General features: G+C 42.5%; 1 protein-coding gene across 6 annotated transcripts in view; it reads left to right on the top strand.

Moving 5' to 3' along the window:
• The window catches only part of RNF44 (ring finger protein 44), a 928,909-nt gene that overhangs the window by 492,096 nt on the left and 413,766 nt on the right, over nt 1-23,047 (top strand). The window lies entirely within an intron of this gene.

The raw sequence follows: 23,047 nt of genomic DNA, 5'->3' as shown, positions 1-23,047 counted from the left end.
GTTTAAAAATGCATGTTCTATCTGAACCATGAAAGTTTAATTTTGACTTTACTCTCCCTTCCATTGTTCCTGTTATTTTTCTTTCTTTATAGGCTATATATTAGGAACATAATCTAGGCATAAGGCATTGTGAAAAAAGGTGAAATCCTTTAAATAGAGGTAACAAACAGCTCTATGCCCAAAGGGGAAGTTCTCCTTCCAATTCAGATAGTGTATGCACTTTTCCTTTAAATATGGTATTAAATTATTTCTCTTATATTTTGTTGCCTAAGGGTCACCCTCAACCTAATTTAAATGTCTTTTGGTCAGTCATACTTCTTTTACCTACTTAGCTTGTTACATGGTTTTGAAAAAAAGACCTTACCAACCTAGTAAGGTTAGTCACAAAACATTCATATAATCACACAAAAATGTTTGAGGTTTTAACTGTCCCAATCAAGAGCTTTGGCTCTTCAGGATCTACATAGAAGAGGTGGGAAAATTATGTGTTTACAAAAGACCCACTTTAAGGCCAAAAGAATTCCAAAATGTGTCTCCACTCATTACCCCCAACACTACCATAGCACTAATAAAAAAACTAACGTTTCCATCTTAATGGGAGGAGAGTCCACGACTTCATTCATTACTTGTAGCGAATTAAGAACCTGGCCACCAGGAGGAGGCAAAGACACCCCAGCCAAAGGCTTAAATACCTCCCCCACTCCCCTTATCCCCCAGTCATTCTTTCGTCACAGGAGGTTGACAGAGAAGTGTTGTATGATTCGGAGTAGTCTCTTATGGAGGGTAGTACTCTTCGGAATGGGACTGGAGTTTTAAGAAATCCTGTCAGCCTCTCAGTGAGTGCGTGGATGAAAGTTAGTCCGGAGATGCAGGGAGAGTCTTTCTGCGAAACCATCCTGATTTAGATTAACAGCTCGATCAGCAATCGGCGTTGACGAGTTTCGCTGCCTGCTTTCTGCTCTCAAGTCCATGTCAGGTGCAATTGTACTACCCTGTCACACTTGAAAGGCCGTGTTCCTGTTCCGCGGCGAAGATTCTGGTAAGATCGTTTCATTTATACACATATGAGAATGCAAGAAGACAGGGTCACAGTGTGTCTCCTTTTATCTGTATAGAATCAAGGGTTAATATCCTCAGAAAGAGGGTTATTGAACGGGGAGGGATTTATGCTGCGGTATGTGTGAGATGTGGCTCTGTCAATGTTTGAACAGTCAGTTTCCTTTGGGAGATATCGACGCTGCCTTTTTTGCCGCATTTTTCTCTTTAGTGCAGGGGCGGTCCTGCATGGCACTCCATGTGGCTGGGTCTGGCCTCTTGAACTTCCTATTTCTTGACCGGCGGTTGCAAGAGACAAAGCGTTTTCTCTGTGGTCCGGGTCATAGGAGGTGGTGAGTGCTCCGGCCATTGGTGTATAAAGATGCCATTTAATTTCTATCTAGTTCACAATAAGCAAGCTATGGAGAGGACTCTTATGTTAGAGGGTACTCCCTCCTTATACAAGTCTAATAACTGTGTTTATTGTGAGGAGGTTCCGGTTGATCCGCCTGCTCAACTATGTTCCACATGCTTTGATAAGATTGCAATATCTAAAAAGACTAAGATATTTAGTACAACTGAGCCGTCCTCCTCTGAGGGTTCTCTGTCCCGCGAGGTGTGTTCCCTACATTCATCTCCGATTACACATACAGCTTCCCAGGGCACTACTGAACCTCCCGCGGGAGGGCCCCTTTGGCCACCAGATTTCGCTGATCAGTTACAAACAGCGTTTCTCTTGTAAGGTGTATCCAGTCCACGGATCATCCATTACTTGTGGGATATTCTCCTTCCCAACAGGAAGCTGCAAGAGAATCACCCACAGCAGAGCTGTCTATATAGCCCCTCCCCTAACTGCCACCTACCAGTCATTCTCTTGCAGCTCTCGACAAGATAGGAAGTAGCTAGAGAGATGTGGTGAATTTATGTAGTTTATCTTCAATCAAAAGTTTATTATTTTTCAAATGGTACCGGAGTTGTACTGTTTTAGCCTTAGGCAGAAAGTTGAAGAAGAGTCTGCCTGTGGTTTTTGATGATCTTAGCAGGTTGTAACTAAGATCCATTGCTGTTCTCACACATAACTGAAGAGATGAGGTAACTTCAGCTAGGGGAATGGCGTGCAGGGTCTCCTGCTATGAGGTATGTGCAGTTTAAATTTTTCTAGAGAAATGAATATGCTAGAAAATGCTGTTAATACCGGATTTATTTAAGGTAAGCCTGATTACAGTGATTTAATAACGACTAGTATCATGCTTGCTGTAAAAGGTAATATTCTTATTACTTTCTCACATTACTGAAAATAAGATAACGTTTGCTGGAAGTGTTTAAACGTTTTTTTTCTACATATTGGTGATAAAACTTTATTGGGGCAGAGTTTTTTCCACATGGCTGGCTAGATTTTGCCTAGGGATAGTTTTTTATGGCCCTCTCACTGTGAGTACAGGTTGGGAGGGGCCTAATTTCAGGCCTAAATCGTGCAGTAGTTTTTGCAGCTTGAGACTTCCAGCTTCCCTGAAGGAGTCCCCGGAACACTTAGGACCTCTACAAAGGGGTTTTTGTGCCTTCAAAAGTCGTTGTATGGGCAGGTAGGGCCACAGCAGAGCTGTGGCAGTTTGTTGTGACTGTTAAAAAACGTTTATATCGTTTTTTTGATCCGGTTTTGAAACTAAGGGGTTAATCATCCATTTGCAAGTGGGTGCAATGCTCTGTTAGTCTATTATACACACTGTAAAAAATTTCGTAAGATTTACTGCTTTTTATCACTGTTTTTCAATTTCTGACAAAATTTGTTTCTCTTAAAGGCACAGTACCGTTTTTATTTTTTGCTTGTTTACATTTATCAAAGTTTTCTCCAACATAGGTGTGTCCGGTCCACGGCGTCATCCTTACTTGTGGGATATTCTCTTCCCCAACAGGAAATGGCAAAGAGCCCAGCAAAGCTGGTCACATGATCCCTCCTAGGCTCCGCCTACCCCAGTCATTCTCTTTGCCGTTGTACAGGCAACATCTCCAAGGAGATGGCTTAGAGTTTTTTAGTGTTTAACTGTAGTTTTTTATTATTCAATCAAGAGTTTGTTATTTTAAAATAGTGCTGGTATGTACTATTTACTCTGAAACAGAAAAGAGATGAAGATTTCTGTTTGTATGAGGAAAATGATTTTAGCAACCGTTACTAAAATCCATGGCTGTTCCACACAGGACTGTTGAGAGGAATTAACTTCAGTTGGGGGAACAGTGAGCAGACTTTTGCTGCTTGAGGTATGACACATTCTAACAAGACGATGTAATGCTGGAAGCTGTCATTTTCCCTATGGGATCCGGTAAGCCATTTTTATTCAGACAGTAAATAAGGGCTTCACAAGGGCTTATTAAGACTGTAGACATTTTCTGGGCTAAATCGATTCATATATTACACATATTTAGTCTTGAGGAATCATTTAATCTGGGTATTTTTGTTAAATAATATCGGCAGGCACTGTTTTAGACACCTTATTCTCTAGGGGCTTTCCCTAATCATAGGCAGAGCCTCATTTTCGCGCCGGTATGGCGCACTTGTTTTTGAGAAGCATGACATGCAGTCGCATGTGTGAGGAGCTCTGATACATAGAAAAGACTTTCTGAAGGCGTCATTTGGTATCGTATTCCCCTTTGGGCTTGGTTGGGTCTCAGCAAAGCAGATACCAGGGACTGTAAAGGGGTTAAAGTTAAAAACGGCTCCGGTTCCGTTATTTTAAGGGTTAAAGCTTCCAAATTTGGTGTGCAATACTTTTAAGGCTTTAAGACACTGTGGTGAAATTTTGGTGAATTTTGAACAATTCCTTCATACTTTTTCGCAATTGCAGTAATAAAGTGTGTTCAGTTTAAAATTTAAAGTGACAGTAACGGTTTTATTTTAAAACGTTTTTTGTACTTTGTTATCAAGTTTATGCCTGTTTAACATGTCTGAACTACCAGATAGACTGTGTTCTGAATGTGGGGAAGCCAAGGTTCCTTCTCATTTAAATAAATGTGATTTATGTGACACTGAAAATGATGCCCAAGATGATTCCTCAAGTGAGGGGAGTAAGCATGGTACTGCATCATTCCCTCCTTCGTCTACACGAGTCTTGCCCACTCAGGAGGCCCCTAGTACATCTAGCGCGCCAATACTCCTTACTATGCAACAATTAACGGCTGTAATGGATAATTCTATCAAAAACATTTTAGCCAAAATGCCCACTTAGCAGCGTAAGCGCGACTGCTCTGTTTTAGATACTGAAGAGCATGAGGACGCTGATGATAATGGTTCTGAAATGCCCCTACACCAGTCTGAGGGGGCCAGGGAGGTTTTGTCTGAGGGAGAAATTTCAGATTCAGGGAAAATTTCTCAACAAGCTGAACCCGATGTGATTACATTTAAATTTAAGTTGGAACATCTCCGCGCTCTGCTTAAGGAGGTATTATCCACTCTGGATGATTGTGAGAATTTGATCATCCCAGAGAAACTATGTAAAATGGACAAGTTCCTAGAGGTCCCGGGGCTCCCAGAAGCTTTTCCTATACCCAAGCGGGTGGCGGACATTGTAAATAAAGAATGGGAAAGGCCCGGTATTCCTTTCGTCCCTCCCCCCATATTTAAAAAATTGTTTCCTATGGTCGACCCTAGAAAGGACTTATGGCAGACTGTCCCCAAGGTCGAGGGAGCGGTTTCTACTTTAAACAAACGCACCACTATACCCATAGAAGATAGTTGTGCTTTCAAAGATCCTATGGATAAAAAATTAGAAGGTTTGCTTAAAAAGATGTTTGTTCAGCAAGGTTACCTTCTACAACCAATTTCATGCATTGTCCCTGTCACTACAGCCGCGTGTTTCTGGTTCGATGAGCTAGTAAAGGCGATCGATAGTGATTCTCCTCATTATGAGGAGATTATGGACAGAATCCGTGCTCTCAAATTGGCTAATTCTTTCACCATAGACGCCACTTTGCAATTGGCTAGGTTAGCGGCGAAGAATTCTGGGTTTGCTATTGTGGCGCGTAGAGCGCTTTGGTTGAAATCTTGGTCAGCGGATGCGTCTTCCAAGAACAAACTCCTTAACATTCCTTTCAAGGGGAAAACGCTGTTTGGCCCTGACTTGAAAGAGATTATCTCTGATATCACTGGGGGTAAGGGCCACGCCCTTCCTCAGGATAGGTCTTTCAAGGCCAAAAATAAACCTAATTTTCGTCCCTTTCGTAGAAACGGACCAGCCCCAAGTGCTACGTCCTCTAAGCAAGAGGGTAATACTTCTCAAGCCAAGCCAGCCTGGAGACCAATGCAAGGCTGGAACAAGGGAAAGCAGGCCAAGAAACCTGCCACTGCTACCAAGACAGCATGAAATGTTGGCCCCCGATCCGGGACCGGATCTGGTGGGGGGCAGACTCTCTCTCTTCGCTCAGGCTTGGGCAAGAGATGTTCTGAATCCTTGGGCACTAGAAATAGTCTCCCAAGGTTATCTTCTGGAATTCAAGGGGCTTCCCCCAAGGGGGAGGTTCCACAGGTCTCAATTGTCTTCAGACCACATAAAGAGACAGGCATTCTTACATTGTGTAGAAGACCTGTTGAAAATGGGAGTGATTCATCCTGTTCCATTAGGAGAACAAGGGATGGGGTTCTACTCCAATCTGTTCATAGTTCCCAAAAAAGAGGGAACGTTCAGACCAATCTTAGATCTCAAGATCCTAAACAAGTTTCTCAAGGTTCCATCGTTCAAAATGGAAACCATTCGAACAATTCTTCCTTCCATCCAGGAAGGTCAATTCATGACCACGATGGATTTAAAGGATGCGTATCTACATATTCCTATCCACAAGGAACATCATCGGTTCCTAAGGTTCGCATTCCTGGACAAGCATTACCAGTTCGTGGCGCTTCCTTTCGGATTAGCCACTGCTCCAAGGATTTTCACAAAGGTACTAGGGTCCCTTCTAGCGGTGCTAAGACCAAGGGGCATTGCAGTAGTACCTTACTTGGACGACATTCTGATTCAAACGTCGTCCCTTCCTCAAGCAAAGGCTCACACGGACATAGTCCTGGCCTTTCTCAGATCTCACGGATGGAAAGTGAACGTGGAAAAGAGTTCTCTATCTCCGTCGACAAGGGTTCCCTTCTTGGGAACAATAATAGACTCCTTAGAAATGAGGATTTTTCTGACAGAGGCCAGAAAAACAAAACTTCTAAACTCTTGTCAAACACTTCATTCCGTTCCTCTTCCATCCATAGCGCAGTGCATGGAAGTAATAGGTTTGATGGTAGCGGCAATGGACATAGTTCCTTTTGCGCGCATTCATCTAAGACCATTACAACTGTGCATGCTCAGTCAGTGGAATGGGGACTATACAGACTTGTCTCCGAAGATACAAGTAAATCAGAGGACCAGAGACTCACTCCGTTGGTGGCTGTCCCTGGACAACCTGTCACAAGGGATGACCTTCCGCAGACCAGAGTGGGTCATTGTCACGACCGACGCCAGTCTGATCGGCTGGGGCGCGGTCTGGGGATCCCTGAAAGCTCAGGGTCTTTGGTCTCGGGAAGAATCTCTTCTACCGATAAATATTCTGGAACTGAGAGCGATATTCAATGCTCTCAAGGCTTGGCCTCAGCTAGCAAAGGCCAAGTTCATACGGTTTCAATCAGACAACATGACGACTGTTGCGTACATCAACCATCAGGGGGGAACAAGGAGTTCCCTGGCGATGGAAGAAGTGACCAAAATCATTCAATGGGCGGAGTCTCACTCCTGCCACCTGTCTGCAATCCACATCCCAGGAGTGGAAAATTGGGAAGCAGATTTTCTGAGTCGTCAGACATTACATCCGGGGGAGTGGGAACTCCATCCGGAAATCTTTGCCCAAATTACTCAACTGTGGGGCATTCCAGACATGGATCTGATGGCCTCTCGGCAGAACTTCAAGGTTCCTTGCTACGGGTCCAGATCCAGGGATCCCAAGGCGACTCTAGTAGATGCACTAGTAGCACCTTGGACCTTCAAACTAGCTTATGTATTCCCGCCGTTTCCTCTCATCCCCAGGCTGGTAGCCAGGATCAATCAGGAGAGGGCATCGGTGATCTTGATAGCTCCTGCGTGGCCACGCAGGACTTGGTATGCAGATCTGGTGAATATGTCATCGGCTCCACCATGGAAGCTACCTTTGAGACGAGACCTTCTTGTTCAAGGTCCGTTCGAACATCCGAATCTGGTCTCACTCCAACTGACTGCTTGGAGATTGAACGCTTGTTCTTATCAAAACGAGGGTTCTCAGATTCTGTTATTGATACTCTTGTTCAGGCCAGAAAGCCTGTAACTAGAAAAATTTACCACAAAATATGGAAAAAATATATCTGTTGGTGTGAATCTAAAGGATTCCCTTGGGACAAGGTAAAAATTCCTAAGATTCTATCCTTTCTTCAAGAAGGATTGGAGAAAGGATTATCTGCAAGTTCCTTGAAGGGACAGATTTCTGCCTTGTCTGTGTTATTTCACAAAAAGCTGGCAGCTGTGCCAGATGTTCAAGCCTTTGTTCAGGCTCTGGTTAGAATCAAGCCTGTTTACAAACCTTTGACTCCTCCTTGGAGTCTCAACTTAGTTCTTTCAGAATTATCTGCTCTGCAGTGTTCTCCTCCTTATCTGGTGTTCCATGCAGATAAGGTGGTTTTACGTACTAAACCTGGTTTTCTTCCAAAAGTTGTTTCTAACAAAAACATTAACCAGGAGATAGTCGTGCCTTCTTTGTGTCCGAAACCAGTTTCGAAGAAGGAACGTTTGTTGCACAATTTGGATGTTGTTCGCGCTCTAAAATTCTATTTAGATGCTACAAAGGATTTTAGACAAACATCTTCCTTGTTTGTTGTTTATTCTGGTAAAAGGAGAGGTCAAAAAGCAACTTCTACCTCTCTCTCTTTTTGGATTAAAAGCATCATCAGATTGGCTTACGAGACTGCCGGACGGCAGCCTCCTGAAAGAATCACAGCTCATTCCACTAGGGCTGTGGCTTCCACATGGGCCTTCAAGAACGAGGCTTCTGTTGATCGGATATGTAGGGCAGCGACTTGGTCTTCACTGCACACTTTTACCAAATTTTACAAGTTTGATACTTTTGCTTCTTCTGAGGCTATTTTTGGGAGAAAGGTTTTGCAAGCCGTGGTGCCTTCCATTTAGGTGACCTGATTTGCTCCCTCCCTTCATCCGTGTCCTAAAGCTTTGGTATTGGTTCCCACAAGTAAGGATGACGCCGTGGACCGGACACACCTATGTTGGAGAAAACAGAATTTATGTTTACCTGATAAATTACTTTCTCCAACGGTGTGTCCGGTCCACGGCCCGCCCTGGTTTTTTAATCAGGTCTGATATTTTATTTTCTTTAACTACAGTCACCACGGTATCATATGGTTTCTCCTATGCAAATATTCCTCCTTAACGTCGGTCGAATGACTGGGGTAGGCGGAGCCTAGGAGGGATCATGTGACCAGCTTTGCTGGGCTCTTTGCCATTTCCTGTTGGGGAAGAGAATATCCCACAAGTAAGGATGACGCCGTGGACCGGACACACCGTTGGAGAAAGTAATTTATCAGGTAAACATAAATTCTGTTTTTTCCAAGCTTGCTGGTCTCATTGCTAGTCTGTTTAAACATGTCTGACATAGAGGAAACTCCTTGTTCATTATGTTTAGAAGTCATTGTGGAACCCCCTCTTAGAATGTGTACCAAATGTACTGATTTTACTTTAAGTTATAAAGATCATATTCTGTCTTTAAAAGATTTATCACCAGAGGAAACTGACAAGGGGGAAGTTATGCCGACTAACTCGCCCCACGTGTCAGAACCTTTGACTCCCGCTCAAGTGGCGCCAAGAACATCTAGCGCACCCATGGCGTTTACTTTACAAGACATGGCGGCAGTTATGGATCATACCCTTACAGTGGTATTGTCCAAACTACCAGGGTTACAAGGAAAGCGAGACAGCTCTGGGACTAGAAAAAATACAGAGCTCTCTGACGCTTTAGTAGCTATGTCTGATATCCCCTCACAATATGCAGAAGCTGAGGCAGGAGAGCTTCTTTCTGTGGGTGATTTTTCTGACTCAGGGAAGATGCTTCAACCTGATTCTAAAGTGTCTACATTTAAATTTAAGCTTGAACACCTCCGCGTGTTGCTCAGGGAGGTTTTAGCTACTCTGGATGACTGTGACACCATTATAGTGCCAGAGAAATTGTGTAGATTGGATAAATACTATGCAGTGCCTGTTTACACTGATGTTTTTCCAATACCTAAAAGGTTTTCAGAAATTATTACTAAGGAATGGGATAGACCAGGTGTACCGTTCTCTCCCCCTCCTATTTTTAAGAAAAGGTTTCCAATAGATGCCGCTACACGGGACTTATGGCAAACGGTCCCTAAGGTGGAGGGAGCAGTTTCTACCCTAGCTAAGCGTACAACTATTCCCGTCGAGGACAGTTGTGCTTTCCTAGATCCAATGGATAAAAAGTTAGAGGGTTACCTTAAGAAAATGTTTATTCAACAAGGTTTTATTCTCCAGCCTCTTGCATGCATTGCCCCGGTCACTGCTGCTGCGGCCTTCTGGTTTGAGTCTCTGGAAGAGGCCTTACAGGTAGAAACTCCATTGGATGATATACTTGACAAGCTTAAAGCGCTTAAGCTAGCCAATTCATTTGTTTCTGACGCCGTTGTTCATTTAACCAAACTAACGGCTAAGAACTCAGGTTTTGCTATACAGGCGCGTAGGGCACTATGGCTTAAATCCTGGTCAGCTGACGTTACTTCAAAGTCTAAGCTTCTTAACATTCCCTTCAAGGGGCAGACCCTATTCGGGCCTGGACTAAAGGAGATCATTTCTGATATTACTGGAGGAAAAGGTCATGCCCTTCCTCAGGATAGGTCTAATAAATTAAGAACCAATCAAACTAATTTTCGTGCCTTTCGAAACTTTAAGACGAGCACGGCATCAACTCCCTCTAATGCAAAACAAGAGGGAAATTTTGCCCAGTCCAAGCCGGTCTGGAGACCTAACCAGGCCTGGAACAAAGGTAAGCAGGCCAAGAAGCCTGCTGCTGCCTCTAAGACAGCATGAAAGATCAGCCCCCGATCCGGTAACGGATCTAGTAGGGGGTAGACTTTCTCTCTTCGCCCAGGCTTGGGCAAGAGATGTCCAGGATCCCTGGGTGTTGGAAATTGTGTCCCAGGGATATCTTCTGGACTTCAAAGCTTCTTCCCCAAAAAGAAGATTTCACCTCTCACAATTATCTGCAGACCAGATAAAGAGAGAGGCATTCTTACATTGTGTTCAAGACCTCCTAGTTATGGGAGTGATCCACCCAGTTCCAAAGGAGGAACAGGGGCAAGGCTTCTATTCAAATCTCTTTGTGGTTCCCAAGAAAGAGGGAAGCTTCAGACTAATCTTAGATCTCAAGATCCTAAACAAATTTCTCAGGGTCCCATCTTTCAAGATGGAGACTATTCGAACCATCCTACCTATGATCCTGGAGGGTCAATACATGACTACCGTGGACTTAAAGGATGCTTATCTTCACATTCCGATACACAAAGATCATCATCGGTTTCTCAGGTTCGCCTTCCTAGACAGGCATTACCAGTTTGTGGCTCTTCCCTTTGGGTTAGCTACAGCACCAAGAATCTTTACGAAGGTTCTGGGGTCACTTCTGGCGGTCCCAAGGCCGCGGGGCATAGCAGTAGCCCCTTACTTAGACGACATTCTGATACAGGCGTCAAATTTCCAAATTGCCAAGTCCCATACGGACATTGTTCTGGCATTCCTGAGGTCTCATGGGTGGAAAGTGAACGAAAAGAAGAGTTCTCTATCCCCTCTCACAAGAGTTTCCTTCCTGGGAACTCTGATAGATTCTGTAGAAATGAAGATTTACCTGACAGAGGCCAGGTTGTCAAAACTTCTAAATTCCTGCTGTGTTCTTTATTCTACTTCTCGCCCTTCAGTGGCTCAGTGTATGGAAGTAATCGGCTTAATGGTAGCGGAAATGGACATAGTGCCGTTTGCCCGCCTACATCTCAGACCGCTGCAACTCTGCATGCTCAGTCAGTGGAATGGGGATTACACGGATTTGTCCCCTCTACTAAATCTGGATCAAGAGACCAGGGATTCTCTTCTCTGGTGGCTATCTCGGGTCCATCTGTCCAAAGGTATGACCTTCCGCAGGCCAGATTGGACAATAGTAACAACAGATGTCCGCCTTCTGGGCTGGGGTGCAGTCTGGAACTCCCTGAAGACTCAGGGATCGTGGACTCAGGAGGAAGCACTCCTTCCGATAAACATTCTGGAACTAAGAGTGATATTCAATGCTCTTCAGGCTTGGCCTCAGCTAGCTGCGGTCAGGTTCATCAGATTTCAGTCGGACAACATCACGACTGTAGCTTACATCGACAATCAAGGGGGAACAAGGAGTTCCCTAGCAATGTTGGAGGTTTCAAAGATAATCGATGGGCAGAGATTCACTCTTGCCATCTATCAGCTATCCATATCCCAGGAGTAGAGAACTGGGAGGCGGATTTTCTAAGTGGACAGACGCTCCATCCGGAGGTATTTGCACAGTTGATTCAACTTTGGGGCAAACCAGAACTGTATCTCATGGCGTCTCGTCAGAACGCCAAGCTTCCTTGTTACGGTTCCAGGTCCAGGGATCCCAAGGCAGCACTAATAGATGCTCTAGCAGTGCCTTGGTCCTTCAACCTGGCTTATGTGTTTCCACTGTTTCCTCTGCTCCCTCGTCTGATTTCCAAGATCAAACAGGAGAGAGCTTCAGTGATTTTGATAGCACCTGCGTGGCCTCGCAGGACTTGGTATGCAGATCTGGTGGACATGTCATCCTCTCCACCATAGACTCTGCTTCTGAGACAGGACCTTCTACTTCAGGGTCCTTTCAACCATCCAAATCTAATTTTTCTGCGTCTGACTGCTTGGAGATTGAACGCTTGATTTTATCAAAGCGTGGTTTCTCCGAGTCTGTCATTGATACCTTAATACAGGTGCGAAAGCCTGTCACCAGGAAAATCTATCATAAGATATGGTGTAAATATCTTCATTGGTGTGAATCCAAGGGTTGCTCATGGAGTAAAGTCAGGATTCCTAGGATATTATCTTTTCTCCAAGAAGGATTGGAGAAGGGTTTATCAGCTAGTTCCTTAAAGGGACAGATTTCTGCTCTGTCTATTATTTTGCACAAACGTCTCGCTGAGGTTCCAGATGTTCAGGCGTTTTGTCAGGCTCTGGTTAGAATCAAGCCTGTTTTTAAACCTGTTGCTCCGCCATGGAGTTTAAATTTAGTTCTTAAAGTTCTTCAATGTGTTCCGTTTGAACCTTTGCATTCCAGATATTAAGCTCTTATCTTGGAAAGTTCTGTTTTTAGTAGCTATCTCCTCGGCTCGAAGAGTTTCGGAGTTATCTGCTTTACAATGTGATTCCCCTTATCTCATTTTCCATGCAGATAAGGTAGTGTTACGTACCAAACCTGGTTTTCTGCCTAAGGTGGTATCTAATAAAAATATCAATCAGAAGATTGTTGTTCCGTCACTGTGTCCTAATCCTTCTTCAAAGAAGGAACGTCTATTACACAATCTTGACATGGTTCGCGCTTTAAAGTTTTATTTACAAGCTACTAAAGATTTTCGTCAAACATCTGCATTGTGTGTTGTCTACTCTGGACAGAGGAGAGGCCAAAAGGCTTCGGCAACTTCTCTTTCTTTTTGGCTAAGAAGTATAATCCGCTTAGCTTATGAGACTGCTGGCCAGCAGCCTCCTGAAAGAATTACAGCTCATTCTACTAGAGCGGTAGCTTCCACATGGGCTTTTAAGAATGAGGCTTCTGTTGAACAGATTTGTAAGGCGGCGACTTGGTCTTCGCTTCATACTTTTTCTAAATTCTATAAATTTGATACTTTTGCTTCTTCGGAGGCTATTTTTGGGAGAAAGGTCTTACAGGCAGTGGTGCCTTCCGTTTAAGCGCCTGCCTTGTCCCTCCCTTCATCCGTGTCCTATAGCTTTGGTATTGGTATCCCACAAGTAATGGATGATCCGTGGACTGGATACACCTTACAAGAGAAAACAAAATTTATGCTTACCTGATAAATTTCTCTTGTGGTGTATCCAGTCCACGGCCCGCCCTGTCATTTTAAGGCAGGTGTTTTTTATTTTTAAACTACAGTCACCACTGCACCCTATAGTTTCTCCTTTTTCTTGCTTGTCTTCGGTCAAATGACTGGTAGGTGGCAGTTAGGGGAGGAGCTATATAGACAGCTCTGCTGTGGGTGATCCTCTTGCAGCTTCCTGTTGGGAAGGAGAATATCCCATAAGTAATGGATGATCCGTGGACTGGATACACCACAAGAGAAATAAATTTATCAGGTAAGCATAAATTTTGTTTTCTGAAAGGCTGACTTTATACCCAGGAGGGTAAGGGTAAGCAGTTATCCTAGAGCTAAAAGGGCATTACTTAGCTTGCTTATGGTGCCAATTACATATATGGTTGACACTGAATGTAAAATGTTTGTGTGCAAACGTTTTTTGGATGGGAGTACTTCAACGTTTTTGTGGGCAATAAAAGTTTTGGGCAATTTTATTAGGGCACACATGGCTTATCTTTAGGGTCTTGGAACCCACATGGCTAGTTATAACCGCTCTGGTGCGGTTCTTTAAAGGGACACTGTACCCAAAATTTTTCTTTTGTGATTCACATTGAGCATGAAATTTTAAGCAACTTTCTAATTTACTCCTATTATCAAATTTTCTTCATTCTTTTGGTATCTTTATTTGAAATGCAAGAATGTAAGTTTAGATGCCGGCCCATTTTTGGTGAACAACCTGGGTTGTCCTTGCTGATTGGTGGATAAATTCATCCACCAATAGAAAAGTGCTCTCCAGAGTGCTGAAACCAAAAAAAAGCTTAGATGCCTTCTTTTTCAAATAATGATAGCAAGAGAACGAAGAAAAATTGATAATAGGAGTAAATTAGAAACTTGCTTAAAATTGCATGCTCTTTCTGAATTACAAAAGAAAAAAGTTGGGTACAGTGTCCCTTTTAAGGCTCAGGAATCATCGAGTGAGATGGGCGGGGCCTATTTTCACGCCTCAGATGCGCAATTAGTTTGTCAGCAAGCAGCAAGCTCTATCTCCTGAGGGCCCTGGTGTATGTTTTGGGCCAAATCAAATCTTTTACCCCACACTTTCGATCCCTGAGGGCAGGTAGGGCCACAGCAGGGCTGTGGCAAGGTGCTGAGGTTTTTTTTTCCGGATCTGGGCCTATTTTCGATCCGGTTTGGACATTAAGGGGTTAATTGTTAAAAAAAAATTTGTGGTGCAATCTTAACTACCTATAGTGGATCTACATACAAAATTTTGACAAATTTGGTGCATGTTTAGACTGTTTTGCAGAATGTGTATGCTTTTTTTCTCTTAAAGGCGCAGTACCGTTTTTTAAGATTGTTGTTTTTTTCACTAAATAAAGTGTTTTCATGCTTGTTTGTAGTCATTACTAGCCTGTTCAACATGTCTGACATTGAGGAAAGTCAATGTTTAATATGTTTAGAAGCCATTGTGGAACCTCCACTTAGAATGTGTCCCTCATGCACTGAAAGGTCAATAAATTGTAAAGAACATATTTTAGCTACTAAAAGTATGTCGCAGGATGATTCTCAGTCAGAAGGGAATCAGGTTATGCCATCTAATTCTCCCCAAGTTTCACAACCATTAACCCCCGCACAAGCGACGCCAAGTACTTCTAGTGCGTCTAATTCTTTCACCCTGCAAGATATGGCCGCAGTTATGAATACTTCCCTTACAGAGGTTTTATCTAAGCTGCCTGGGTTGCAGGGGAAGCGCAGTAGGTCTGGTGTGAGAACAAATGCTGAGCCCTCTGACGCTTTATTAGCTATATCCGATGTACCCTCACAATGTTCTGAAGTGAGGGATTTGCTGGCTGAGGGAGAGATTTCTGATTCAGGAAATATGTTCCCTCAGACAGATTCAGATATGACGGCTTTTAAATTTAAGCTAGAACACCTCTGCTTATTGCTCAGGGAGGTTTTAGCGACTCTGGATGATTGTGACCCTATTGTAGTTCCAGAGAAATTGTGTAAAATGGACAGATTCCTAGAGTTTCCTGCCTACACTGATTTTTTTTTCCGGTCCCTAAGAGGATTTCGGAAATTGTTACTAAGGAGTGGGATAGACCAGGTATTCCGTTCGCTCCCCCTCCTACTTTTAAGAAAATGTTTCCCATATCGGATGCCGTGCGGGACTCGTGGTAGACGGTCCCTAAGGTGGAGGGAGCTATTTCTACCCTGGCTAAGCATACAACTATACCTATCGAGGACAGTTGTGCTTTCAAAGATCCTATGGATAAAAAATTAGAGGGTCTTCTGAAGAAAATATTTGTTCACCAAGGTTTTCTTCTCCAACCTATAGCGTGCATTGTTCTTGTAACTACTGCAGCGTCCTTTTGGTTCGAGGCTCTGGAAGAGGCTCTTCAGGTTGAGACCCCATTAGATGATATTCTGGATAGAATTAGGGCTCTCAAGCTAGCTAATTCTTTCATTACGATGCCGCTTTTCAATTGGCTTAATTAGCGGCGAAGAATTTTTTTTTGCCATTTTTAGCGCGTAGAGCGTTATGGCTTAAGTCCTGGTCTGCTGATGTGTCATCAAAGGCTAAGCTTTTAGCCATCCCTTTCAAGGGTAAGACCCTATTCGGGCCTGTACTGAAAGAGATCATTTCAGACATCACTGGAGGGAAAGGCCATGCCCTTCCTCAAGATAAGACGAATAAGATGAGGACCAAACAAAATAATTTTCGTTCCTTTTGGAACTTCAAAGGTGGTCCCTCTACCTCTTCCCCTGCCGCAAAGCAAGAGGGGAATTTTGCTCAATCCAAGTCAGTCTGGAGACCTAACCAGACTTGGAACAAGGGTAAACAGGCCAAGAAGCCTGCTGCTGCCACCAAGACAGCATGAAGGGGTAGCCCTCAATCCGGGACCGGATCTAGTAGGGGGCAGACTTTCTCTCTTTGCTCAGGCTTGGGCAAGAGACGTTCAGGACTCCTGGGCTTTAGAAATAGTAACCCAGGGGTATCTTCTAGAGTTCAAAGATTCTCCCCCAAGGGGCAGATTCCATCTTTCTCAATTGTCTGTAAACCAGACAAAAAGAGAGGCGTTCTTACGTTGTGTAGAAGACCTGTTTCCGGAACTGGGCAGATCACTCCCATGGAAAATAGAACAGGGGCAAGGGTTCTACTCCAATCTGTTTGTGGTTCCCAAAAAAGAGGGAACTTTCAGACCAATTTTGGATCTCTAGTCCCATCCTTCAAGATGGAGACCATTCGGACTATTTTGCCACTGATCCAGGAGGGTCAATATATGACCACCGTGGACTTAAAGGATGCGTATCTACACATTCCTATCCACAAAGATCATCACCAGTTCCTCAGGTTCGCCTTTCTGGACAAGCATTACCAGTTTGTGGCTCTTCCCTTCGGGTTGGCCACAGCTCCCAGAATTTTCACAAAGGTGCTAGGGTCCCTTCTGGCGGTTCTAAGGCCACGGGGCATAGCAGTGGCGCCTTATCTGGACAATATCTTAATTCAGGCGTCGACTTACCAACTAGCCAAGTCTCACACGGACATCGTGTTGGCTTTTCTAAGATCTCACGGGTGGAAGGTGAACGTAAAAAAGAGTTCACTTATCCCTCTCACAAGAGTTCCATTCCTGGGAACTCTGATAGATTCGGTGGACATGAAGATTTTTCTGACGGAGGTCAGGAAGTCAAAGATTTTAACCACCTGCCGAGCTCTTCATTCCATTCCTCGGCCGTCAGTGGCTCAGTGTATGGAGGTAATCGGACTAATGGTAGCGGCAAATGGACATAGTTCCGTTTGCTCGCTTGCATCTCAGACCACTGCAACTATGCATGCTCAAACAGTGGAATGGGGATTATGCAGATTTATCTCCTCAGATAAATCTGGATCAAGAGGCCAGAGACTCTCTTCTTTGGTGGTTGTCACAGGATCATCTGTCCCAGGGAATGCGTTTCCGCAGGCCAGTGTGGGTCATAGTGACGACGGACGCCAGCCTATTGGGCTGGGGTGCAGTCTGGTATTCCCTGAAAGCACAGGGTTTGTGGACTCAGGAGGAGGCTCTCCTCCCGATAAATATTCTAGAACTGAGAGCGATATTCAACGCGCTTCAGGCGTGGCCTCAGCTGGCTTCGGCCAGATTCATAAGATTCCAGTCGGACAATATCACGACTGTAGCATATATCAATATCAAGGGGGAACAAGGAGTTCTCTAGCGATGATAGAGGTTACCAAAATAATTTGATGGGCAGAGACTCACTCTTGCCATCTATCAGCAATCTATATCCCAGGAGTGGAGAACTGGGAAGCGAATTTTCTAAGTTGTAAGACTTTTCATCCGGGGGAGTGGGAACTCCATCTGTAGGTGTTTGCACAATTGATTCAGCAATGGGGCACACCAGAATTTGATCTGATGGCGTCTCGTCAGAACGCCAAACTTCCTTGTTACGGGTCCAGGTCAAGGGATCCTCAGGCAGTACTGATAGATGCTCTAGCAGTACCCTGGTCGTTCAACCTGGCTTATGTGTTTCCACCATTTCCTCTCCTTCCTCGTTTGATTGCCAGAATCAAACAGGAGAGAGCTTCAGTGATTTTGATAGCACCTGCGTGGCCACGCAGGACTTGGTATGCAGACCTGGTGGACATGTCATCTCTTCCACCATGGAATCTGCCACTGAGACAGGACCTTCTGATTCAAGGTCCATTCCAGCATCCAAATCTAGTTTCTCTGCGACTGAATGCTTGGAGATTGAACGCTTGATTTTAACCAAGCGGCGGTCATGGATACCTGGATTCAGGCTCGAAAGCCTGTCACCAGGAAAATTTATCAGAAGATATGGCGTAAATATCTTTATTGGTGCGAATCCAAAGGCTACTCATGGAGTAAGATCAGGATTCCTAGGATTTCGTCTTTTCTCCAAGAAGGATTGGAGAAGGGACTATCAGCTAGTTCCTTAAAGGGACAGATATCTGCTTTATCAATTCTACTGCACAAGCGTCTGGCAGATGTTCCAGACGTTCAGTCGTTTTGTCAGGCTTTAGTTAGAATCAAGCCTGTGTTTAAACCTGTTGCTCCGCCATGGAGTTTGAATTTAGTTCTTAAAGTTCTTCAAGGGGTTCCGTTTGAACCTATGCATTCCATAGATATTAAGCTTCTATCTTGGAAAGTTCTGTTTTAATTGCTATCTCTTCAGGTCGAAGAGTTTCTGAACTATCTGCATTGCAATGCGACTCGCCTTATCTTGTTTTCCATGCTGATAAGGTGGTTTTGCGTACCAAACCTGGATTCCTTCCTAAGGTTGTTACTAATAAGAATATCAATCAGGAAATTGTTGGTTTTTTTTCTCTTTGTCCTAATCTTTCCTCTAAGAAGGAGCGTCTGTTGCACAACTTGGACGTGGTTCGTGCTTTGAAGTTTTACTTGCAAGCGACCACAGATTTCCGTCAAACATCTTCTTTGTTTGTTGTCTATTCTGGAAAACATAGAGGTCAAAAAGCTACGGCTACCTCTCTTGCCTTTTGGCTGAAAAGCATTATCTGTTTGGCATACGAGACTGCTGGTCAGCAGCCTCCTGAAAGAATTACAGCTCACTCTACTACAGCGGTGTCTTCCACATGGGCTTTTAAAAATGATGCTTCTGTTGAACAGATTTGTAAGGCTGCGACTTGGTCTTCGCTTCATACCTTTTCGAAATTTTAAAAATTTGATACCTTTGCTTCTTCGGAGGCTATTTTTTGGAGAAAAGTTCTTCAAGCAGTGGTGCCTTCTGTTTAACCATCTGTCTTGTCCCTCCCGTTCATCCATGTCCTGTAGCTTTGGTATTGTATCCCACAAGTAAAGGATGAATCCTTGGACTCGTCTTACCTTTATAGAAGAAAACTAAATTTATGCTTACCTGATAAATTGATTTCTTCTATGGTAAGACGAGTCCACGGCCCGCCCTGTCATTTTAAGACAGATTGTATTTTTTGATTTAAACTCAGTCACCTCTGCACCTTGTAGTCTCTCCTTTTTCTTCCTGTACCTTCGATCGAATGACTGGGGGGTGGAGCTATATAGACAGCTCTGCTGTACTGCTCTTTGCCACTTCCTGTAGGGAAGGATAATATCCCATAAGTAAAGGATGAATCTGTGGACTCGTCTTACCATAGAAGAAATCAATTTATCAGGTAAGCATACATTTTGTTTTTTATTAGGACACTCTATTTTGACTATTTTTTTTTTTTTAGGTGAAAAATATTGTTTAGTTTAAAGAGTGACTTTAACAATATTTGTAGTACACGTTTTTTGTTATTTACACAATCTGATTATATTAGTGACAGTATAAGATACTTTTTGGGTTATTGAAGTGATTGTTATTTATGTTGAAATTCTTCTTTGGTAAAGGATTTTATGTCATAAGATGGTCTTATTAGAAGACTTTAATGTATCGTTTAGTCTTAAACATATCTCACAAGATGTAAAGCACTAACATATTTTTTTTTTGTAAGGGATTTGCACTATATATTTTTTGTGTGCGTTATCTGTACTGTTTGATTATTTTAGGGGTGCTATAAGTCTTTAGGGGGACACCCTTTTTACTACCAATTTTTTTTTAAGGTCCAACTACTTTTCTAGGTGGAAAATATTGTTTAGCTTAAAGAATATTAACAATATTTGCAGTATACACGTTATTGTGTTATTTACACAGTCTGATTATATTAGTGCTAGTATAAAACAAGTTATTGAATTTGGACTGATTGATATTTATATTGAAAAACTCTTCTTTGGAAGAGGAATTTATGTTATAAGTCGGCCCTATTAGAATACTCTAATGTATTGTTTAGTCCTAATATATCTCACAAGATGAAATACTTACTAAAGCAGACCTAGTTCTAAGGGGTTAAACTCATTTTCACTCTTGGTTTCAGTATCATCAAACACGTCACTATATTTTATCCCACAAGAACAAAAGGGAATTTGTGACCTTTAATAACTTTTGAAAATTTGTGTGTTGATCAGAATTCACCTAAGAGAACTATATCTCTAATCTACAAATGTCTTTTGCAGTCATATTTACCTCCAATTCCCAATTATGTTCGCATCTGTGGGGAAAGAACAAACAAAGAAAAAGCTCCAAAATAATGGACTATATGGTCCAATGCTACCGCTAAATCAGCCCACTCATTTTCATTCCTGGAAACAAAAATAAAAATAAACAGTAGGTGGTATTTAACACCAAACAAATTAAAATATATTTTTCATAATGCCAGTAACAATGTTGAAGAAGATGTAACAAAGAGCCGAACACACATGGTGGAATTAAAGCAAAGTTCTCATCAGAAATGTTTCTGTTCTTTCAGACATACCTTGTGTAAATCCATCCCGATCAGCCTGGGAAAACCTAGTAAATAGAACACTAATTCTGGAAAGGTTCCACTACTTTTAAACTTTGAAATTGAATAATTATGATATGATGTTTCTGTGGGAACAATAAAAACACTCTGAACTTGATCAAGAAGAGTCATTTTGTGTGAATAAGAAAAAACATGTTTTACACGGTCACTAGGGGGTACTCACTATCAAAATATGAGATAGATGTATATGTTAGATAAAATATACAATAGGATATCTATGCATAAAAATATATAACAAGATTGAGCAATATATAGTAAGAAAATGGATAATGGACTCTCAATAAGAAAATAAATATCTATTGATGGATTACAAATAATGAGCCAAATGAGTCCTCAGAGTTCAATCATAAACTGCAATATAAGTCAGTCTGGATATAGGCGAAAAGCTTCTAGGATCCACACAGGCTGCACTCTCCCTTCTCCTTTGTAAAGCAGCAATTCTAAAAGGATCCAAAAAAACAGAGAGGCGCCGAAATGTGCGTATCAGTAGGTATATACTGGCAAGGTGTGCAGAAAAGAGCACAGGATACTCACATTTGCGAGGAGCACCCCAATGTGCTTGTAGACACAGGCCGGTTATCTCAGCTATCAGGCTAGCTGATCTCTGGTGCTGGAACTGGAAACCAGGACGTGGATAGAGACAGTCCGTCTCATATGGTAGTGATACGCTCCAAAAATAAAGTTAAAATTATGGTATTATGTTAAAACATTTATTGTCCAAAACAACAAATAAAAACATACCAATGAACTTTAAAACAGAGCATTAAAAACATGTAATGCTGCAACGAGTTTCTCTGCACTCTTGCCGTTTCATCAGGCATATTAAACGGTTAAAAACTGCTGGCTTTATAGCCAAACACTACCATATATTAAGAAAACACTCCCCTTACTGGGAGTGAACATGGGACCAATCAATAACCTTAATCAAGGTGGGTGTGACTAGCACCTGTTCATACATACAGGTGTATGTGTATATATATATATATATATATATATATATATATATATATATATATATATATATATATATATATAGAAGTAAGGGTTTAATAATAACTGAAAAACATAATTCCAAAATCCCCCTTGTAGGATTCTGTCAAATATACAAACATTTGTGATTACCTTTTGCTATTCGTGACGCCAGTGTGAGGGGCATGTACAATGACGTATGTCTATATTAACTATAATATTCAATTGTCAGTGTGTCTACTAATATGTCACCTATTCCCAATGCGGGTATTCCGCTAGTGTCAGTGATATATATGAGAATAAAGAATGTGTATAAATAGTGGTGATTACTACGCGAAAAATAAATGTTTACGATACAAAAATTTGTTTGGTTTCCCAAAAAAAAAAAAAAGGAAACTCTTCGTCCTTTTCTAGACCTAAAGTGTCTTAACAAGTTTCTCAGGGTGCCATCCTTCAAAATGGAAACCATTCGTTCCATTCTTCCCTTGGTCCAAGAGGGTCAGTTGATGATGACCATACACCTGAAGGATGCGTATCTTCATGTTCCCATCCACGGGGATCATCACAAGTTCCATAGATTCGCCTTTCTAGACAAACACTTTCAGTTTGTGGCTCTTCAGTTTGGAATGTTGTTCTACAATGGCTTAGTGGTAAACTTTGCTGCCTTCAAAGCTGAAGGTTGAGAGTTCAAGTCCAGCTGCGGCTATGTGTTCCTCCCAGCGAGTGCCATTTCTTTTTTTATTTTTTTTATTTTTATTTTTATTTGAGGATTGAGATAAGGCATACATAAAATAAAAAGCGATACAACATGGTATTAATAGAACACAGGCATCATATGGCATGGAATTTTTTTTACATACACCGCATGCTCCTGTATAAGAGGTACAAAGATATAGGGTGCGACCCGATATACGGCGTAGTTTTCGGTGCAAGCAAGGTAACCCGCGCCACTTGTATTTTCACCTCGCACATCGGGGTATTACATATACTGCGCCGTCAGATGCTAAAGTGGCGTAAGTAGGACACACTGGCGTTCTTCCGAAAAGTGCGCAAATACACATTTTACTCGTCGCAAGTAACTTACGCCTGTATTTTGTCCACGTAAAGTCTCAATAAAGAGTAGTTTATGCAAGTTAGGCTAACACTCGTAAAAATCACCCGCGACTCCATCTAAAAATGCGCAACGTAATCACGCTATTCAAAAGTCATATATAAACCCATGCGCAGCCGCCATTTTCTTCAGTGTGTTTGGATGGTTCGTTGAGCTACAGCACACTACAGTGGAGTGGAGGATTAGTCAAAGTAGAGAGAGAGGCGCACACAGAGGAGTTAGTCAGGTCGCATTGTTGGTTGGTTAAGCTTGTACACTTACACATATTTTTACATATTGCACACATATTGCATACATTACAAAATACACCACACTTTTTTTTTCTAACACCTCACACATTTTATTTCAAGTTTACAGTGTGATAGGCTGAGTGTTTGGTTGTGATTGTGTGTGATTGAACTGGGAGTGA

Source organism: Bombina bombina, chromosome 6 (assembly GCF_027579735.1).
Source record: "Bombina bombina isolate aBomBom1 chromosome 6, aBomBom1.pri, whole genome shotgun sequence".
Classification (NCBI taxonomy): domain Eukaryota; kingdom Metazoa; phylum Chordata; class Amphibia; order Anura; family Bombinatoridae; genus Bombina; species Bombina bombina.
This window is presented reverse-complemented; position numbering and strand designations above follow the sequence as displayed.